General features: G+C 29.7%; 2 long non-coding RNA genes across 2 annotated transcripts in view; one reads left to right on the forward strand and one right to left on the reverse strand.

Annotated features, from left to right (window-relative positions):
• Positions 1-23,138, reverse strand: part of LOC111639754 — a 74,129-nt gene extending 50,991 nt beyond the window's left edge. Inside the window, exons 1-2 of the long non-coding RNA XR_002759131.1 lie at positions 22,480-23,138; positions 11,727-11,866 (exon numbers count right to left, since the gene is read on the reverse strand). This is a non-coding gene — a long non-coding RNA (uncharacterized LOC111639754). The remainder of the gene's footprint in view (positions 1-11,726; positions 11,867-22,479) is intronic.
• Positions 311-19,636, forward strand: LOC111639753. Its single transcript, XR_002759130.1, has 4 exons — positions 311-864; positions 4,321-4,374; positions 10,018-10,089; positions 19,425-19,636. It is a non-coding gene; the product is annotated as an uncharacterized LOC111639753 (long non-coding RNA).
• Positions 23,139-23,416: the final 278 nt, after the last annotated feature.

Genomic DNA, 23,416 nt, shown 5'->3' on the forward strand with positions numbered 1-23,416 from the left:
CAGTAGACCCCCTATAACGTGGGTTCCTATAATGGAGATTCCTATAACGTGGCGAAAAAATTGTGACAATATTCGTATAAAGACGCTAAAAGGAACGCGTAAAACATGGTAAAACGTCATTGCCAATTCGTCATCGTGGACGAGCAGTCGAACTACTTTCCATTGTCCAGCGCCATGCTACGGAGAGTTTAGGCGGGTAATTGAGTTTACTANTACTATTAATTTATAACACATTTATTATTGTAAACCAATGAAGAATGGCTTTTTTTAAATATTTGAATCACTGAATTAATGCAGTACAGTGGTCAATGGCAAATAAGAAATAATGAGATCATTGTCATGTCATTTTTAGTGATTCAAATTATTAGTAGTTTTAAACACTATGTTTTAGTTATTGTTACATTTTTCCTAAAACAGAACTTTATTTTAGTCACTATATATATACATAATGGCGGTAATATAAAAAAATCCACTCTCATAGCCTGCAATGTGTTTGAAAGTTGAATTATGTATGTTCTGTTTGAGAATTAGAGTTTTGAGGAGATAAACATGAGGTATACTTATATGCCTACATATATAGAATTTTACTCTGAAGAAAAAAAAATACAGAAGTCTAACAAGGATTTAAAGATTGTTTTTTACTGTATGAAGTATTGTATAGCATTTTAATCTTAATTTTATAATTTTGAATTTTAAAACATTTTATTATATTAAAAGTTTTATTTTTCAGATGTGAAGAAATATAAAACTGCATTAATTTGCCAAAATACTCCAACATCAAATTCAAAAGATGATGTTATAAATTTTCTACATTTGGTTTCATTTGATGCTTTATTAGATAATTATCTTAATGAAGAATTCAAGGTAAGTTTTAAAATAATTATCCATTTTAACTGAAAAATTTTGTGCAAAGTAATATGGAGTTTGATGTACTATAAAATTCTAAGAATCTCTTTGTAAAATTTAAGTGCTCATGAAATTTTGAAGACATTTGTCATTTCAGAGCTATTTGAAATAATAAATATAATATTTTTAATAAATATAAATATAATATTTCAGAGCTATTTGAAATAATAAATATAATTTGAAATAATCAATATAATATTATATTATATTGATGATATAATGACATAAGCCCAATTTTTTATCTTACCAATTGGCAAGCACCAAATTCTTCAGAGGGCGCTGTTTTTGAGCTAAGGAACCGACCATGTGTTTGTTCAGTGCCTGAGCCGATTCAGTTTCTATTGGTGATGACTACTGCGAGGACCAAATGGAGAACAAATCATTGAATTTATGTCAAATTCTAGACTATATCGGTGACAGGAAACATTGTCTTGTAGAAGGTGAAGCCGTTTTGGATATATGAGAACGTACACACACACACACACGCACACTCACAAAACATAATGTGTGCTACAAACTTTTGACTGGCCTATGTTGTATAAGTGCTGAATGACTCAGCAGGGTAGCCTTCAGATTGGCACTAATTTTAACTATTATGATAAATAAAACTATGTTTTTATATTGGAACATGGTGTATACTGCTTAAAATATTTAAATACTTCTCACCTGTTAACGTGTAATAAACATGCTATCACATATTTACAAAAACCAGACAGCCCCACTTTGCATGTGCATTCTCCCTGTAATTGAGATGCATTAAAATGTCAATATCTGAGATTGCAACACTAAAGCAACAACATGAACTTCAGTGTTCTTGTTAGAGTTTAATCCGCAAAATATGATGTGTCCAACATCCAAAACGGCTTCACCTTCTACAAGACAACGTTTCCTGTCGCCGATATAGTCTTGAATTTGACATAAATTCAATGATTTGTTCTCCATTTAGTCCTCGCTGTACTCGTCACCAATAGAAACTGAATCAGCTCAGGCACTGAACAAACACGTAATTGGTTCGTTATCTGTTTCGGCAGCCATCTTGGATCAAAAACAGCACCCTCTGTCAGATTTGGCGCTTGCCAATACCTAGTGTTACCACCCGTCCGGTTTTCACCCGGACAGTCTGGGAATTGACTCACTGTCCGGGTGAACTATTAATTTTGTCCGGGAATTTCATAGAAATTGTGAAATTACAATGAAACAAAGTTCTTGCAAATATTTTTACAAATTTACACTATCTTAACAGTGAAAGAACTCACACTCACTGAAACTCATCTGCAATTCTGCCATGTTAGGCATGCAACCTGTCAATCTTTTTGTTTTTGCATGTATAGTACGATTATACACGTCTCTCTAATATCCAATAGAGCTAAGTCATCTGTACCTGTTCTTTCCTAATTTATGTTACTCCTACGCAAGTCCATAGTCCCTAACTGTAACTGATTTAGAACCACCATACATGTTATTCTTTGCATTGTAAAATGACATTGCGCATGCGTCAGGAACTTCTGTTCGAACAAACCTGACCTGCCTTCTGGGTCAGCGATTTTCAAAAGATGGCAACACTTTCAATACCATCAAATATAATTAACATTACAATTATCATCCTTTTTTATTTTAAATTTAAATTAATTGCCTATTGGTTTGTTATATTATAAAACAGCTGAGGATAATAATCTTAATGTTATCTAAAGTACTTGTAAAGTCTATGTTTTGTTTCAAGTAAGTTTTGTTATTTTTCTTGGTGTAAAAACTATTAACATTTAAAGACAGTTTTTTAAATACACACTGATATTCTGTAATGAAGTTGTAGAGAATGTCAAAAACTTTATACATGAGATTGTGTTCTGAATGTAACTAGTTAGTGACATTCAGAACTACTATTAATTTATAACACATTTATTATTGTAAACCAATGAAGAATGGCTTTTTTTAAATATTTGAATCACTGAATTAATGCAGTACAGTGGTCAATGGCAAATAAGAAATAATATGCTTCTTTCACTAATAATAGTGGAACCATTTTGTAAAAAGAGTAGAATCTTAGAAACAATTATATTTCTAAAACACTATTTTTAGTTAATAAAAACAAAATTGATAGTTTTTCATTAAAACTAGCTTATTGTATTAACTTCTAAGTTGTAAGGCCCTTCTCACTTGCAACATGTATGAACCAATCCACTGCTCTCAGACAAATATCTCAATAACAAATTAAATGGGCAATTATTTAAGATCATATCAGAACCATATCCAAACTTAACATATGACAATTTGAGGCATCAGTGGCACATTGTACTATGGGTAAAAAAGAACAATTTTCTGGATTTCTCATCAGCAAGGCCTTGCAAAATGTAGGTAAACATATTTAGTGTTTTGCTACATTTTACAGTTCTTTAAGATATTCTCCCAAATTCTTTGGGAGGATTTTATGCTCACTGCACATAAAATAAAAGTAAGTAAATAAGATTTTTAAAAGTATCAGAAATCTTTATCCATTCTATTACATAATTAATATATTCTATTTAATGAATTAAGATATTTTTATTTTATACTTATATAATTAAAAAAAAAACAAAATCAATTAATATTTCATGTTAATCTAACTTTACAATTATCATTTTAAATATATTTACTCTTAAATATGAAGGTGGATTAAATTATTGAAACTGGAAAACTGTAACATATATTTTAATAGTAGTATGTTTGGTTATATAAGAAGTCAATGTTCTTCTAGCATATGTCAATAGGACACTAACACCCAGATTTTACAATAGATGTAGTCTTGTTGCTATGTGAGTGTTGCTGTTTAATGACAGTATCTGAAATCTGAAGTGATATACTCATGAGACACATTTTAAGGATTCAAAAACATGATTATCACTTGGTGATAAATTGGATGAATATGGAGAATGAATTAATACTTCAAATCTTTCAACTCAAATAAGGTCAATATTAAAAAATGTTTGTCTGTCCTGAGACCATCAGAAGGTTCTTTTTGACATTTCTTAGACCATAAACAATGAGAGAAACATTCATGTGCTGATGCAATGTGGTTGTTAAATTCAGAAATTTCAACGAATTTAGTTTACTGTTTATTCGTGTCTGTCTGCAGCATGATAATGCAAGACCTGTAAATTAAGATATGAAATGTGAAGTTTACCTCATCCTCTATATTTATTTGATTTAGCTCTAAGTGATTATTATATTTTTGGACACTTATAAAAAAGGTCCCATAAGGATATCTTTTTTAGTCCAATGAAAAAGTTAACTTGTTATCAGAGGAATTACTGTATATTGATGATTGATAATTGTGGTTTTTGCTATTAAACAATGAAAATTTTTTTTGTTTTTATTTCACTAATTGTTTTATATGTTGTTCATATTACTAGTTTATTAAAATATATAACATATTTTCAGAATGATAAGTTTGAAGATTTAGAATTAGAAATAAATTCTTCTGAATTTAGTGAGGTGAGAATGGATTTTTGAAAAACTTTCTTTTAAAGTCTAAAAATTTTTACTTAATAATATATACATACAAGAATGAGTTATTGAAATTGGGACCAAGGTAACTCAGTGGCGTACTGTGGGTGTCAGCCGCCAGGGGCAGAGGAAAATTTCGGCCTCCTTTTATTTAGGTATTTCAATTTAAAAGACCAAAATTCAGTTTTGTCACAGAACAAGCAGTGAAAAATTCGGTGGTAGTGCAGCGACCTGTTTAAAATAGTTCTATTGGATATTAGTGGTGTATATGAATGTGAATGAATCGTACAAGAAAAAAAGAAAAGGTCAATATGTTTCACGGGAATTCCTCGGATGAAAAAGCTACTAGTTCACCCGGCGAGCCGATTCCCGGACTGTCCACAAGATGCAAGTATAGATTAGGATGTTTCAAATTTTTACAAGATATTATTATTATTTATTGTGAAATTTTGCTGCCCCCTAAAAAGTGCCCCTTCCACCCCCATTACGGTACGCCACTGAGGTAACTGTTGTAATATACATACCCTGCTCATGTTTCCAGCAGACAATTGTATGAGTTACAAACATTTTCAGCCTTTTTGAGAAGTCTGCTTCAGGTTATTCTCTTGTTTGAACTTCATTGAAATTTCAAATTTTCAGAAGACATTCTATTTTGAAATGTTTAGTAATTCTTTTACATAGCATGTTTTTAAAAAAGAAAATATAGTGCATGTCTAGACTTATATCCAAAAATGTAAACAAGTAATTTAAGTTACTACTATTAATAAAGAATGTGCCTTAGGTTAGGATCATGAAAAATCATGTTCTCTTGTTGGGTGTTATTCTTGTTCCTTGTTTTAATGGGATATCCAACAAAGACTGCCAAGCCATAGATAATGAAGAATACTCCTTATGATTAATGCATTTATCTCTCATACTTGCTTTAAAAATCTCTAAAATTTTCACTATTCTCAGACAGTGCTCTTCAAATACAGTGGACCTTCATTATAGTGCTGCTCGCTATACTGTACACTTGGTTATAGCGCAGGCGATGTTTGCGACGCAATAAGATCAAACACATTTATACAGGTCTGTGTTGCATTAGTGAGTAGTTCATTTTATTGTTACTGCATATTGAGTAATTGTGTATGTACTGAGTTCCTGCATGTATTTTGAATAGTGTTTAATTATTGTATGCATGATGAGTAAAAGAAAAGCTTGACATTATTGCTAAAGTAAAGAGCGGAGTTTTGAAAGCAAACATAAGAAGCAAATACAGCATACCTGAAGGAACCGTAAGGGGTTGTATGGCAGAGGAGACAAAACTGAAATCATTTGTTGATAAGCTTGACCAAGACGCTGGGCTTACTCAAAAAAAGACAAGACTTGGAAAAAATCAAAATGTTGACAATTGCCTTTATGCATGGTTTGTGCAAAAAAGAAGTGAAGGTATTCCTGTATGTGGAACTGCTTTAAAGTTGCAGGCTGATGAAAAATTCCATGTAAGCTTAAAAGCAGAAGAAGATTTTAAGGCTTCTGGTTGTGGTGTTGGCAAAAACAACATGGCATCTTCCAAATTTCCATTTCTGGTGAAAATTCTAGTGATATTGAAGGTGCTGCAGAATTTTCCAAATAGTTCACAATTTCCATTAAGAAAGAAGGGTATACTGATGCACAAGTTTATAACTGTGATGAGACTGCATTATATTACAGAATGTTGCCAAGTAAAACCTTAGATCTAAAAAGTAACCCACAAAAGTCAGGATTAAAACTAAGCAAGGAAAGGATAACAGCTTTATTTTGTGTAAATAAAGCTGGCAATCACAAGTTGACTCCACTCATTATAGGTAAAAGTCAAAACCCACGATGTTTCAAGTCAATCAATATAAATTCCCTGCCAGTTGTTTATAAAACAGCATAAACGCTTGGATGACTTCTAACATATTTTATGACTGGTTTCACAATTCCTTTGTTCCCTCTGTGCAAAAATTTCTGAGAGGATTGAGTCTAGATCCAAAAGCTTTCCTTCTCTTAGATAATTGCCCAGCTCATCTACCGGTTGATAACCTTGTGTCTGACGATGGTAAAATAATATATACTACTGCTCTTATACAACCCTTAGATCAAGGCATTATTAGTGCTTTCAAAACAAATTACCAAAGAGAAATGATGAAGTCATTATTAGCATCAGACATTGATGTCAACATATTTTTAAAAAAATGGATCTCAAAGACGTGTCCTACAGTATTGGACTTGCCTGGAAGGCAATCACATCAGAGACAATTAGAAACTGTTGAAAAAAATTAAATGAATCTAATAATCAAGCCGATTCGAGATCAGCTTGATTATTAGATCAAATCAAATCATTCTGATCACAACACATTCAGATTCAGCTTTAGATAATATCTTCACTGAGGCTGAAATTTCTCGTATCCAGGAAATATTGAATGAGCCAGAAATAACTAATGATTCTTTGACTGATTGGTTAGATGTTGATGCTAGAGAAGATATTTGTCAGAAAATGACTGATGAAATGATTATCGAATCCATTTGCAGTGACGAAGATTGTCAAGAAAAAACAGATGATGATGAAGAAAGTGCCAGTGGGATAGCTGATATACTACTAACAACCAAAGAAGCAATAATAGCCATGGAAACTGTTATAAAATGGGTTGAATCAGAAGAAAATATAACAGTGTCAGATTGTTGCAATTAGCATCTTTCAAAAGGAAAATGATACAGAAGTTATAAAAAAGCAAACAAAAATTACTCACTTTTTTAAGTGATGTTTTGTAATTGAAATGATGTCGAATACATAGATTTTAGTCAAGTTATAGATAGTGTTTGTTTTTACATACAGTACTGTATTTTCAAGCACACCTTATGTAGGTAAATAAAATAATACTGTACATATACAGTATGTACTGTACTTATTAATATGTATAACTATGTTATGTGAATTTTAATAAAACACTTAATAAATAAATTGGTTTTTTATTAAAATACATAATATGTATGTAATTGATGGGATGTTTCAGTTTATAGCTCAAATTGTTCTGAGTAAATTTATTGTGTTGCCACTGCGCCACTCAGTATAATGCAGTTCACCCTATAACACGGGAGTTGATTCCCGCCTAACATGTGCGTTATATCAGGGGTTCACTGTACTGGCTTTAAGAGTTGCATTTTCAACCCACTAACATATTGTGCTAAGGTGGTACATGTTTTATGTATCAATGTCATGCTGGTGTTCCTTAATCCTGTATGTTTGTGAATCATATGTTGTGACAGTACGCCATTGTATATATATACAATGGCGTACTGTCACAACATATGATTCACAAACATACAGGATTAAGGAACACCAGCATGACATTGATACATAAAACATGTACCACCTTAGCACAATATGTTAGTGGGTTGAAAATGCAACTCTTAAAGCCAGTACAGTGAACCCCTGATATAACGCACATGTTAGGCGGGAATCAACTCCCGTGTTATAGGGTGAACTGCATTATACTGAGTGGCGCAGTGGCAACACAATAAATTTACTCAGAACAATTTGAGCTATAAACTGAAACATCCCATCAATTACATACATATTATGTATTTTAATAAAAAACCAATTTATTTATTAAGTGTTTTATTAAAATTCACATAACATAGTTATACATATTAATAAGTACAGTACATACTGTATATGTACAGTATTATTTTATTTACCTACATAAGGTGTGCTTGAAAATACAGTACTGTATGTAAAAACAAACACTATCTATAACTTGACTAAAATCTATGTATTCGACATCATTTCAATTACAAAACATCACTTAAAAAAGTGAGTAATTTTTGTTTGCTTTTTTATAACTTCTGTATCATTTTCCTTTTGAAAGATGCTAATTGCAACAATCTGACACTGTTATATTTTCTTCTGATTCAACCCATTTTATAACAGTTTCCATGGCTATTATTGCTTCTTTGGTTGTTAGTAGTATATCAGCTATCCCACTGGCACTTTCTTCATCATCATCTGTTTTTTCTTGACAATCTTCGTCACTGCAAATGGATTCGATAATCATTTCATCAGTCATTTTCTGACAAATANATATAATTATATATTAACTTAATTTATTGTAACTTTATTATAATTATATATATACTTTCCGCCATCCAGCGCCACGCTACGGAGAGTTTAGGCGAGTAAGTTGAGTTTACTATCGTCTGTACAGTATGTAAATTAGGTACTGTAAGTCTAATACAGCACTGTAATTTTATACATTTCTTGTGAAAGAAACATTTCTTATTCAATGGCCATAAAAATTATATCTATTAATGATGTCTCCAAAGTTCAACAAATTTTTCACAGAAAAATAACATCAGAAATCACGGCCGCCGTTTGGTGCGCTGCTCCGCGATGAAAACAAGCTTAAGCAATGGTGACATCGAATGGTGCACACTCAATAAGTAATCCTACAATTTTTTGTTTATAGCATAGTTTATATGGATTATTCCCAAAAATTATATGTGTTTTGGAAATGTTAAGTTGAATTAGTCTAGAATCAATTAACTTTATGGAAGAAAACCTTTCAAACAGCCATAGTCCCTAAACTTCACACGTGTCGGGCTGCAATTGGCTCGTGTATTTAAGGATTCCTACAACGTGAAATTCGTATAACGAGGAACGTATCTATGCATTATAGGGGGGGTCTACTGTAGCTTATAATGAATCCTCATTGTACTGTGTAGTGTAGGTGGAAGTAAATCTTGAACAGGTATGTTTATATTGTAAATTCTAATTAATATAAATTCCTCTGTGAATTTGCTCTACAACAGATATCTATAAATTTCTATGCATGGTTGATGAAGGTCTTATGTATCTTGTACCAAAATGCATACCAGTAATAAAGTTGCATTCTGAGGATAGAAGTGCTATTTTGATGTTACCAGTAACAGTGTGATAAGTCTCTGTTATATCTATATAATATTTGAGATTTAGTTTCAACCTTTATTATTATTAATTACTTGTTATCTGTCCTAAAGTACAGAACAAATTTGGAAGTTTAGAATGACCTTCCCAGAAATTTGAAAAAGAGTTAACAAGTTCTTGTCTCAAGATTTTCAGTTACTGTATTTTTCACTTTTTGCTATAAGACACTGTATTGGATGCATCAATTAATTTTTCAATTAATTTTTTGGGGAAAAATGTCCTTCACGATATAAGATAGATGTAGCCTGTAGGTTGTATCCTAATTTTCAGATAAATTTTAGGTACAAAACAGTGCATATTATAAGGCAAAACTATATATTGTATGGGACCCAGGATAGAGTAGGCCCCATATAAAACAGTCCCTGTCTCCAGATGTTGCCTTTAAGAATTTTTAAACCAATGCAAAAGTATACTCTTTGTTTAGCAAATTATTTTTACTTTGTCAATATGCATTTTAAAGCTACTAAATGTAATACTTTTTTCTTTTTTAAGATTTAAATTCAATTTACAAAAGTTTTCATATTATTTAGTGTAGTTTACACAGATTTCTACATCTTATCAATTTACTATGTAGACTATGTAATAAACAGATAATATGTTTAAACTGAATATTAAATGTGGTATATACTATAAAAATTTATCTGTTTTCTTAATTTTATTATAAGGAGATGTTTCTGTATAAAAAAGAATTTGGCAACTTTTAATGGCTTGAAGTGACAAGAAACTTTGACACAAAGGTAAGATATTTTATATTTGTATATATACTGTATATAGATGTTAAAATATATCTGAAATATATGACTGTTTAGAAACCTGAGAAATACAGCATCTGCCAAGTTTTTCTCTGTATATACTGTATATAACTGGTTTTAGAGCTCATTCAGCCTATTACAGTCGACCCCCCTATAACACTTGATTATTCCGTTTTATATGAATTCCATGTTGTACGAGTCACTTAGATTTTACAAATGCGTGTGCCAGGCTCATGTATTTGTAAAATCTAAGTGACTTGTACAACATGGAATTCATATAAAACGGAATAATCAAGTGTTATAGGGGGGTCGACTGTATAAATGAGTATTAGCCCTGTTATGCAAAAGCGGTGTGGGGAAAGACTGATCCCCATTAGGGGAAATTATGATTCCCATTAAATGTATGTGTATGTGTACGTTTGTATATATACTGTTTAAACAGTATACAGGATTGTGATTTGTGAATTATTAAATAATAAATAATAATAATAATAATGTATAAATGAGTAACAGATCATTTGTAAAACTAGGATATGGTGTTGGCCACAACATTACTTTCCCAGCTGTTACAGAATATAACAGGAAAAGATGGCTGAGTCAAATTTTGATCTGGTGTTTTTTCTTGATCTACGATTTCTGTGAGGGTGTGGGTTTGGGTGTGTGTAGGCATTTATTTTGTATTATATCTCAGAATTGGAGAAGCCAAAAATTTTAAAACTTGGCAGAGTTATTTCTATATATAAGGCTTTGATTCTATTAAAGATTGAATGATTAAAGGTGAATGGATGAGGAGATAGAGGGGGTTGGGTCATATCTTCAGTGGAATCAGACTTAATGAAAAATTTTATTCTCTGTTGGCATTTACAATTTCTTAGAAAACTCACCCTTACTTCAAAAATGAGGTTTTTTTCCTTTTTATAATAATTAATAATATAAAAATTTAAAAAAAATAAAATCTCATAATATATGTCACTACACAGTATTTTTAAACTTAAATATTGTTTTTTTAAAAAGAGAAATTTATTTTAACTCAACAAAATTATTTCCAGTGCAAAACTAAAACTAGCAATATTTGCTGGATATAATCATTCACTTTTATAACCACTTAAAAGGGGTGTTTTGGACAAATAAACTGAAATGTTATGTCCTTGAATCCAACGTTCACCCAAATTCAAGAATTACTCAGAAGACAATTTTATTTAAATACATTTTGGATAAGAGTTCTCACTGATCTCCCTTCAGTCTATAAACAATAAAATACATATACAATTAATTTTTTTTTAACAAAGATGCAAAATATTAATATAAATCACTCATGATAGAGTTCACACCAATATTTGGGCCTCTCTGACATCAATTACAGTAACTTAATGTAACCATAACATTTTGGTTTATTTGTCCAAAAAACCCCATTTAAATGATTATAAAAGTGAAAAATTATTTTCTTTAAGCTTTTATTATTTAAATTTTATATCATGGTATAACTGAAAATTATTATATTTCCTTCCTGATCCTCTTAACCTCCTGTTTGAGTGCCAGGAAAGTCATGCAAGAACCCTTGCCAGCTTTTTTTTTATTCTTAAATGAAAAGCATTGAATCAGTAGGTACTAGTATCACATACCTAAAATAGTTTCTTGAAATCACTCAAAAGATTCTTTAATTGCTTCAAATCAGTTCAATCTCTCTTCCTAACACTCTCCATCAGTCTTTCATCATTTGTTTGATTTTTACTCTTTCTTCCCTTCTTTCTTTAGTCCTCCACTGCCAAATAGTCATAATTAACAGACCTAGAAGTTTCCTTTGTCATACAGTTCATATGTGCTCAGCCAAGATAAATTACAAATTTATGACCTATGCATTTGCTGAGAGAATATTTTTAATAACTAACATTTCCAGCCTACTCCTATAGGCCATCATCAGGTTTATTAAAACTGTTTTTAGAAAATGTTCAAAGAATAGAACATTCCATTTAAATTTTAACCTATGAGATATTTTAAAAATATGAATTTAAATGGAAACAAATTAAATAAATAACTTAAGAAAAAATATATGAATAACAATAAATAAAAATAAACTTAAAAAATATACAAGGTTAACAAAATACAAATAAACATGCAAATAAGAAAAATATAAAAACTATGAGAGTATAACACATGAGCCAAATATGATTATAGAGGGACACACAATTCAGGTGCTTTTATGTCCAAGTTTTATGTATTTGGACATAAAAATGTATTTATATAGTGTGTCTCAGTTAAATTTTTCAGAACTTCTAAGAGGGATAGGGTGCATCCCGACGACTCGGAATAATACAGCAATGCAGGGTCAGAAATGCTTTCCTGAAGCAGTGATGTACACAGAAACATCATAAAGAAGAAGACCATAAGTGAATATTCATTTTAATAATAAATGTACAAAAGCAAAAGGAACATGTGTCAAAGAAAGTGTTCGAAATTTCTTCCACTGACTGCAATGTAGACTTCAGATCTACAGCGCATGGAATTCTGAACATTCTGGAATAATCCAGGTTCATCTTGAATTTCTCTGGCAGCTACTGTGATTCTTGCAACCAGCTCCTCGGCATTGTCAATGGAGGGTGTCATAAACCAGTGTTTTCATATGCCCCCAGAAATAAAAATCAAGACATGATAGGTCTGGTGACCGAGCAGGCCAATGCATGGGACCATCACGTCCAATCCACTGTTGAGGTGGTTGCGTCAGGAAAGTATTTCGACCCCACATTGCTATATGATTCCGAGTCATCGGGATGCACCCTACCCCTCTTAGAATTCTGAAACATTTAACTGAGACACCCTGTATATAATTAGTAATTATATTCTCATATTTTTTTGAATGTCTTTTTCTGTATATTACTATAAATAAAAAGTTTAGTTATATTAACTGAACAGACTATAACTGTGCTGTTAATTAATTACTTAATAGTACATTTATAACCTGTAAAAAACTTATTAGGTGTTTGGTTAATTCAATATGGGGCTATAGTTTGAGTTTAATTATAATTATCCTGCATAAGTAATAATTGATAAAAGTCATATTAATTGTTCATGCATAATTAATAATTGTACATTTTATGTAACCTTAAAAGATAAATACATTTTTAAAATGATATGCATTTATTTCTTCTATCAATTTCTTAAAAATAAAATTATTTTCTAAAAATAACTTTCTAAAAATATTTATTCAATTATTACAGAGATGTTTAGGATGTTTTTCAAACCATTAAAAGTTGAAGTTTGGAAAATAAAGGATTACATTAAATGGAACAAAAAAGAGATGAATAATAATTTCCTTTATAAGACCAAGAGCAGACAAAATAATTAAAAATAAAAGTCATACATTACAGTTCTGAAATGATAAGAATGTTAATGGGATTTGACATCACAATATAAAATAAAAGTGAGTTAGTAAATTGGGGCATTTAGATATTTCTTGTTGAATACCAAACATAAATTTTTAATGATACCCATGATATTTGATACTGGAGTTGAGTTTCTAAGAAGAATCAAGAAAAATATTCCATGTAAATACAGCAAGAATGATAAGTGGCTATATGAGAATACAAAAGAAAATTTAAATTATAAATATTAACAATAACTGAGGTATGTTCAGAATAAAAAATTTACCATTCCTTTTTATTCCTTTGAATAGTTTGCAGATTTTGATATGCAATTCATAGATTCACAAATTAACTTGAGAAACCAAGAAATGATAAAATCAAACCAGATAAAAGCATTGAAAATGAAATGTTTATGAAAATAATAACCATTTGCATATTTGCCAATCTTTAGAATGGGGAATAGCTGGAAAGTTGGTAGAAAAATGCTGATTTTTGAATAAAAATGCTGAAAGCATAAAAAGCAAAAAAATTCTTTATTAACATTAATATTGCACAATGATTATATTAAATATCTTTAATAAACAAAATTTAATGTTATCTCTGTGTATGATAGCTTATAAAGTTACAGTCGACCCCCGTATAAGATCATTGATTATTCCGTTTTATATGAATTCCATGTTGTACAAGTCACTTAAATTTTACAAATACGTGAGCCGTTCACAGCCCGGTACACGTATTTGTAAAATCTAAGTGACTCGTACAACATGGAATTCATATAAAACGGAATAATCAATGATCTTATACAGGGGTTGACTGTATTGCCATAAACACTCAAGAGTATGGCAATAACTTTATACTCTTTAACATCATAATTAAAAAAAAATCTAGCAACAAGTTATGTAACTTTCCTGGCTGTTAGGAGATTTTCTTTAAAAAATCATTTTTTAATTTTTAATCATAAATAAATAAAATTATATATGGTGTCATCTATTATGAGATTTTGTTATAAAAACTTTATATACTTTTAATTATTATAAAATAGCAAAGGACTTAATTTTGAGTGTAGAAACAAGTTTTATAAAGATCTGTAAATGCTAACAATATGTAAAATCTTCATTAAGCTCAACCCCATGTGAGATATGACATGTGACCACCCTCTCTAGCTCCCCTCAACCTTTCATTACTGAAATTTAATAGCATCAATCCCTCTAATACACAAGCCTCCATGCAAAATTTCAGAAATTTTTTATACAAAGCAGGAATTATTAAGGTTCAAACAGGGTGAACAAAATTGTGCTTCACACACATACACAGACCCACAGAAAAACCCCTGAATTATTTTGCATTTCTTGATGTTTCAAAGTTTCCTGAGTCCAAAATTGTAAAAATTTTGATTGATTACACTTTCCCTGTTATATATAACAGAGCTGGGAAAGTAAAAAATGTTTTAATGGAAGGTATACATGAGTGTTTTGAATGATATTTCAGTACTTTTCACTCAGATCGCTCATGTGTTGCCATTGTCTTATCTTATTAAGCCAACTATCCAACAAAGGATGAGACAAGGGAGCGTTAATAAAACTCAGGTGGTATTTAATCTGCCACAGGTGGTAGTGTGTCAAAGAATTATAAAAATTTCTTGTCAAGAATCTCATGAATAATGCAAATCAAGTTTTCAAATATATTCAAGTTTTAGGAAGCTGAAGAATTTCAAAGAAACTTAGATATATACCTTATTAATTTATCTTACAAACATTTTACAAATTAGAAATGACAAATGAATATACATAGGTAAGAATTCTTATTTATGTATATTGATTTGTCTAAAAAGATTTACAATTACAATGTATAACTTGTATAGGGGCTGATGAGGGACAAGAAAGTCTGAAATGCATTTCCCAGATAATATAAACCAATAAATGTTGATTTCCTAATTGGCAATATTTTGTATTTTGTATTTAATAAGTCTGGTATCACAATGGATGTTGATGGCTGTTAATGAAAGTAACAGACAACAACCAGACATGAAGCAAATACAAGAAATAGAAATGTCTTATAAAAGAATATAAAACTTATTTCTAAAAATTTATGAAATTGATGAAAAGAATTTCATCAATTTTTCATCAATAAAAGTTTGTATTTAGTTATTTTCTTTGTAAAAAAAAATCTTTTGTAATAATTAATTTTTTTTCAGTTTTGGAGGATCAGGATATTTATTTTTTTATAGTTTTGGAAAATATATGCATGTTTTACAAAATGAAAATAAGAAAATATTTTTGGAAAATATTTCAGTGTCTCTTATTATTATTATGTTGGGTTTTGTGAGTTGTACTCGGTTCACACCGGTGGCTGTGTACTATGCCGGACCAGAGTCAAGGCATAGCAACCAAAACAAAACTAAAATTATTATTATTATTATTATTATGTATATATATATATTTTTTTTGAGGAATTTCAGTTATTTTACTCAATGATTTAAACATATTTAGAAAAGCTCTAGAAATCTAATAATTGAAATACTCTGGACCATATTATAAATCTAACTGTACTCAAATTGATTTAATATTGATGAATGTTTTGGATTGCCATGTAGCATATTACAAATCTAAGGAAAAATTAGTCAATACATCTGATGATATTTATTTATATATGGTAATGAAAAAAGTATTTTCCTCACTAATTATTTCAAAAACAAAAAATATACACTGTTAAAAGTTCTTCAGTGATTGCACTGACATGTTGAGCATGTACTGTACTAAACAATGGTGTCACCATCTACATCCTGCCACCTTAAGCCATTAAGGTTGAAAGCTGTCTCTATCTGTAATGGAAATAGATATCAGTGTTAATTTAGTAGAAAGTGACAAAATGTATAATATAAGCTTCCTTTTCATTTTGAAATACCAAATGGAACCCCAAAACAGGTTGTAATTATATGGTACCTATATGTACACCACTTCCTAATAAAGGTGCAAGATGGATGGAACTGAATACAACACATACATATATGAAAGATATTAACCAAACACAAGGATTTAGCCAATGGAAAAGAAGATAAGGAAAAAGGGAGGGGAGAAGGGAGGGAGAGAAGATAGACAGTAGAGAAAGGTAGGATTCCTCTGAACAGAATACTGTACCTTCTACATTTGTTGCTGGCATGCAGTTTTTAGGCTGCAAGGCCGTAGTCTCCCAAAAGGTCTAAAAGAAAACCTTTGTGTAGCAAACACCAATAATTGAGTGCCAACATGAATAGATTAGTGTTGAAGTTAGTGCCAAGTGTAGAAGTTAATGTTAATAGGAAGACTAATAACTACTTAATACTAATAAAACTAAACACGAGCGCAAATCTCGATACTATTAACAGCTAGACAGACAGTGTGAAAACAATTGAACACAACAACAAACTAGACGAGACGGATGGACTGACAGTAGACAAACAAGCAATACTTCAATTTTTTTTTTAATTTAATTATTTATTTATTACTATTTTTTTAAATATTAACTTACTCACTAACTAAACTAACCTATCAAAATGTAGGACAAACCTAACTAGATGACTGAAGCTAACAACTCTAGTCTAATAATAATAAATGACACTTTTAGCCCATGATTTTAATTTAGATAGAGTTAGATAGCCTAATAAATAGGATTTAACAATTTGGAGGGCTTATCACACCAAGGCCGACAGAAAAAAAAGACTAGATCTTTTACAAAAAAGTTAGTTTTTAATAATCACCTTCAAATTTAGGTAAGGATGTATTTCGGGTACAAGAACCCCTTATCAGCTTACAAACACATAGCACCAACATATAATTATAACACTGATAGTTAACCAATAAAAAGGAATTTTTGATATATAAAATGCCTTACCGAAATTTGAAGGTGATTATTAAACACTAACTTTTTTGTAAAAGATCTGGTCTTTTTTTTTTTTGTTTTCTTTTGGCATAGGTATGATAAGCCGTCCAAATTGTTAAATCCTATTTATTAGGCTATCTAACTCTATCTAAACTATAGTCTAATTTAACCTAACCAGAAACTAATCTAACTTACAACTAGGACTAACTTAAACTAACTGAATTTAGACTGAAAAGAAGACAGAAAATAAGAATTAACATACAAAATTTAAACGCAGCTATGTACTGACAGTTGAAACAAAGCAAGGGAAAGCTAATTGCCATCCATGACCTGGAGTGAGTGCTCTCAAGAACCCCACTAGGGGATATGAATGTGAGGAGATGATGGAACATTGTATGCTTGTGAATGAGTTGGTGCGGGTTTCAAGGCCAGTTGTACTCTTCAAGAATAGCAGCTCTCATTAAACTATATCTAATGTGATTGTACATATTGCAGTGAAAAACTAAGTGAAGTGGTGTTTGGTCCACCTCACAATCGCATTGTGGATTGTCCTCTGTGAATACAACACAACCATAGATATGATTGAATGATCTAGTTGAAAGGAAAACACCAACATTTGATTAAATGAAAAATAAAACTTCACTGATGTTGATGCATGATTATTTTACATACTCAAAATGATTACTTTCCACAATGATGTAAACTTTGTTACAATGCAAAATATGAGTAAAATGTGATCTAGTACAATCTACTTTTGGTTTTTTATTTTCTTCTTTGTTGTCTTGTTTACCATTTTAGAATATAGATAGAGATAGAGTAAATACCTGGTAAATACTTTTTTCTTCTAGATCTTTGGCATTTTTGAATAATGAGTTGTTGGATTTTTTGTAAGTGAGCTGGATGTTTTTAGCTCTCACCATCTCTTTATAACACCAGAAGGCTCTTGTTGTATTTGAGGGCCTTGTATAACTTATCACTCTTGCTGTAAGATGTTCCTGGTAGTGCTGAACTAGGTTTTTGATGAAGCTACAGAATTAGCTGTGGTGGAACACTAACTGTAATATGTGCTCAAGTTCCTCATCTCTGTCTTGGATGTCAGTAGAATGGGTGAAGTCTCTTATGGAAAAGGATCTGAAAATGGCTGCCCTTAAAGATGTAAGAATTGTGTGAAGTCATCAGGATGAACAGAGGCTTGTACAAAGGTTTATGAAATATTTTGTGTAAATATGGTCATTGCAGTGTGTTACAAGAATATCCTGGAAATACATACTATTGTAAGTTTCTTGCTTGAAGGTAAGTTACCCCTTTGAACATGGAGGAGTGACACTTGAGATCTACAAGTTCCTGTATGTGGGAATGATGTTTGGCTGGATCCTGGATGGTTTCTAAGAGAGGTAAATAGACACATTTTTTTTACAGCCTGTTCCAGAGTCCCATTTGGTATTTCAGAATGGAAGGAAAGTTAAAATTACATATTTTGTCAAATTTGCAGTGGCGTGCCATCTGTGGAAGCATGATTTAGCTCATGGATGCTACACACCAAAATATCATAATGCTTCCAATGATTCTATGCAGGGCTGGCACAGCTTTCCTATCATCAAATGTCACCACATGCCACTGCAAATTTGACAATTATGTTGATGTTTATTTTCATTATGGGCAGAGATAGCTCCTCTATCACCCAAAATCTAAGAGGAGAGACAATTGGTTGCACCATTGTTTAGAATTTGTTGCACAAACATTGGCAAAAGGTCTGCAGTAGTTGAACTATTCATTTTCAGAATAGCCAGCTGGAAAAAGATTTTTATCATTGTAAAATCTTTTAATATTCTTTCAACATTTGATGTGTTTCTGAGTAAGTTTATAAAGTTTTTAAAATAATATATTATTTCAAGTTTTTAATAAAATCATTTAATAAAACATTAAATGATTATATTTTATTTATATATTATTATTTCATCTGTTACAACTTACTTACATTAAATAAGTAAAACTTTCACAGAAAAGAAATTTTTTCTTATTCATTAGGCATTCTTATTTAAAATTTAAAATAAAGTGATAATAAGAAAACAATTTAATTTCTTGAATATTACTTTTTTACAGTATGAAGACTTGGAGAAAGCTATTCATTTTACATAAGCTAAAGATTAAAATGGAGATTTTGTATAAAAAATATTTTCTTTAAATTTAAAAAGAGCAACCAACCAAACAACTTATTTTACTATTAAAAATATAAGTTATACCTGAATATTTTTCAATATGATAAATTTTATACTAAAATTTATTTTATGTATAGTTACTTCAATACATACAAAATGCAGTACAGTATTGGTATTTTATATATTGTATATTAATATAATTGTTAAACTTTCACGTAAACAAAATTTTATATATAAAAGTTTGATTAATGTAAATAGATTCATTTAATTGTTTTAATAAAAACAATTAAATTTACCTATTAGTCTAAATGTTTTTATAAAACATTTGTAATTTATTATTTATTTAGAAATATTTAATAAAAGATTTTTTATTTAATAAAATATGATATTATGTATAATTTTTAACATATAAAAAGTTTGTTGTCTATGTTGTTCATAAGTACAGTAATCAATGAATATATCAAAGATTGTTTGCAATGCTGGCTTCATGGCTGTCCAATCATACAGGATCCTGTGTTTAGAAGAGCTTAGAGGCAGTTAAGCATTTATTATAATCACCAGGACTCGCCTACACTGTTTAAGAATAACTGACTGGTAATATTAAGTGGGATAAGTAAATATAATTACAATTGGTAGAAATCTGATTTTATTGATTCTGATAATGCTAAAACTTTAAAAATATGTTTAACTTGAAGATCTATTCATTCATTAATTATTATTATTATTATTAACTTATGTGTTTTAAGACGTGCTAATTATTAAACTGATAATATCCAAAATAAGTGAATTCTACTGTATTATACATTATTCACTCTGTTTATTCAAAATCTCTACTAGGCAAGTTATTATTTAATTATTTTTAATATCTCTATCATATTTATTAATACCACCACACCCTTTTATGTAAGTTATGTTTTCATTTTCAATTTTATTGTTATCTTCCCCATTATATTATCTTTTAAAAATATTATGAAATATATATTCTTTCAATTTGTGATTTCGGAATTTAAAGTTAAAAAAATGAATGTTACAACTCTATCAAAAGATTAATGGTTTTATGAATTCTTTTAGATTCAGTATTTAAATTTAGCTTAAAAAACTAAATTTAGTACCAGTTTGTTCCATTTATTATTACATAAAGTATTATACAATTCTTAAAAATGTAATGTATTACATTTAGACATAATGAATTTTGATTAGAAAACTTTATTCTTTTATTCTAAATAAACTTAATTATGAATTATACAGTATATATAAATATGTCTAAACTGTTTATCATTATTAATAAGAAACAAAAGCTTCAAAGAATAAATCAGTTTATATCAACTATATTTACAATACTGTATTACTCAACTTTGTGGAATTATTTAACTGTTTTCTGTAGTAAATAGATTAAAAAACATTATTGGAAGTAGCTATAGATTATCTTGCAAGATAACATATAACAACTACCAGTAATGTGTCTTTAATCTATTTACTCTGGAGAACAAATGTAAACTAACTATATTATGTCAACTAATAATATCCACCATATTTTGCAGCATATAAAGCACTTTATTTTTTCAAAATTTGACCTTTAAATTATTTTACATTCAGACTCAAATTCAGGCATGGATGATCTAGATATCTCTCTAGTTTAACAATCCAAACAATTTTGGAATAAATATACAGTATATAGTACACTGGATATAATAATAATCTTGCAATAAAAGGAATAATTGATGTTTTTTATACATGGCCAGTGAGAGGAAAAGGAAATCAAGACTGCAGCCCTGGGACCTAAGTATGAGATCCGAGAAAATTAAGTTAATTTTAAGTTAGTTAAGTTTAATTTCAAGTACATAAAGGAAGAGAAAAGAAATGAAATAAATGAGAGCATCACATCAGAATGTGTTGAAGGGCTTGAGAGCCCCTAGCCCCAAGATCCAGGATCTCTCATCAAGGCTATATTTACATGACAAATACAGTAGTTTTTCTGATTTAAATATTCATTAACACACAAGCCTACATATCTTGAAACAAGCTACATCTTGAAAGGTAAAAGACCATGAAGCACACTTTTGTTACCAATACAAAAATGTTTAATTTTCAAATAACTTAAAATGTTTTCTTAAATAAACAGTTATTTAACTAGTTACATTAACTAAAAAGTAATTAATTTTTAGTTTTGACATAACACCTTATTTTTCATTTTAATAATCCTTATTCTTGAAGAAAGATAAAAAATTTCTGTTTTTCCCTTCAATTATTTCCTTGTATAAGTTTTTAAAAATATAATTATCATTCTGACACTTTTTTTACTAGTTTTATTAACCTCAGTCTTCAGTTTTTGATAAATTTATCTAGGCAATACCTTTGGTTCAGTATTTTATCTGTTTTATCTTTTCAATAAAAGTTTTATCATTTATCATAATTTTTTTATTATATTTTATTTATAAAAACAAGATGAAATGTTTAATTTTAAATACATTATTTATTAATTATAAATATTACTATAGGCCTAGTACTAAATAATTTTTATCATTTAATTATTTAGCTCATATATATAATTTCAAAACAGTAAATTTAATTGGAAATATTAAAATAGAATAATAATAATAATTTTTTATGCCTATTCCAATTTGCAAATAAAAGTTTAAAACTGATTTTATAGTACAATGATTAATGCTAGCAAATAGTTAGTAAATGATCATTTAAAGCAAATATATTTGGTTGAGGTTATAAAGCTTTTTAGAGGTTAATTTAGGCTAATAGGAATCCGAGATACTAGCTTTAATTATTTTTTTTTACTTAAAAAATTATATATATCAATACATAAAAAATTAAATAAATACTACTATATATTGATATATTTATTAGTAAATTATATGAAAATAATTAAGTATTAACATAGTAAAAAAGAGTGGCCATCCGCATATAAAGGTAATTCTATAATGCCAATGCGTTTCAAAAATTTATACTTTAGATTATCTTAAATTTAGTTGTTAAATTTAACTAACCTGAAATAAAAGTATAATTCTCGATACTGTTTTCAACTGGCTCAAATGAAAATATGAATGCATCAGCGGTCAATTCTGGAAATATATTAGAAACGAATCTATTATTAAAAAACGTTCATTGATCACGAAGATAAATGATCCAAAACTGAAACTGAAATTTAAACAGGCGAGTCAAAATATTTTTTATTGCGTATTTGATATGATAATCTTATACTACTATATTAACAGGATGTAAAGCGTTGATAGATTGTAATAAAGATGATATTGTGCAAGCTTTATTATTTAATTGAATACTTTGTTATAAACCAAAACGTTTAAAGTTAGTATGGTATTTTTTAATTATTCTGAAAAGTGAGACCACGAGTGATTCAGTTAAATACATAGGCTACACTTATATCTGATAACTTATGTATTTGCTTCTCATGTTTCGTATTAGTTCCTATTATATTGATGAATAACTTAAGGAACAGTTTCATTTAGGATCATTGGTTGATAGGTAAATAAAAGTGCCAGGCAGTTAAGGCTTCAGACTACCGATTTGGGGACCAGGGATCGAACCTGGGCGAGTAACTCTAGGGATTTTTCTGGTGTGTTCTGTCCCGGATGTGTCTGGTTCTATCCCTCACCTCTCCGCTGCCCTTATCGTGGTCCTGATTCAATCCACGATAGGCATGGAAAAAAGGCCTTAGTGTACACAAGACGAAAGTGACAAATAAATCTAGAGAGAAGTTTTGTAATGCTTGTATATAATTTTGGAGATTTTTTTATTTTTAACTCTTTGTTCTGCGGGCATTGGGAATGCCTTCCGTGGAAAGTGATTTTTATTTTTATAACAATTTAGTAATACAAAAACTAAATAATTTGTTATGAAGACGCCTGACTTGGCTATTGAGTAATTTGTTTGATGAAAATATAGGCGGATCCCGGTTCTTTTGGT

The sequence above is a fragment of the Centruroides sculpturatus genome, unplaced genomic scaffold (genome assembly GCF_000671375.1).
Source record: "Centruroides sculpturatus isolate CEXI.00-Female unplaced genomic scaffold, Cexi_2.0 scaffold1244, whole genome shotgun sequence".
Classification (NCBI taxonomy): domain Eukaryota; kingdom Metazoa; phylum Arthropoda; class Arachnida; order Scorpiones; family Buthidae; genus Centruroides; species Centruroides sculpturatus.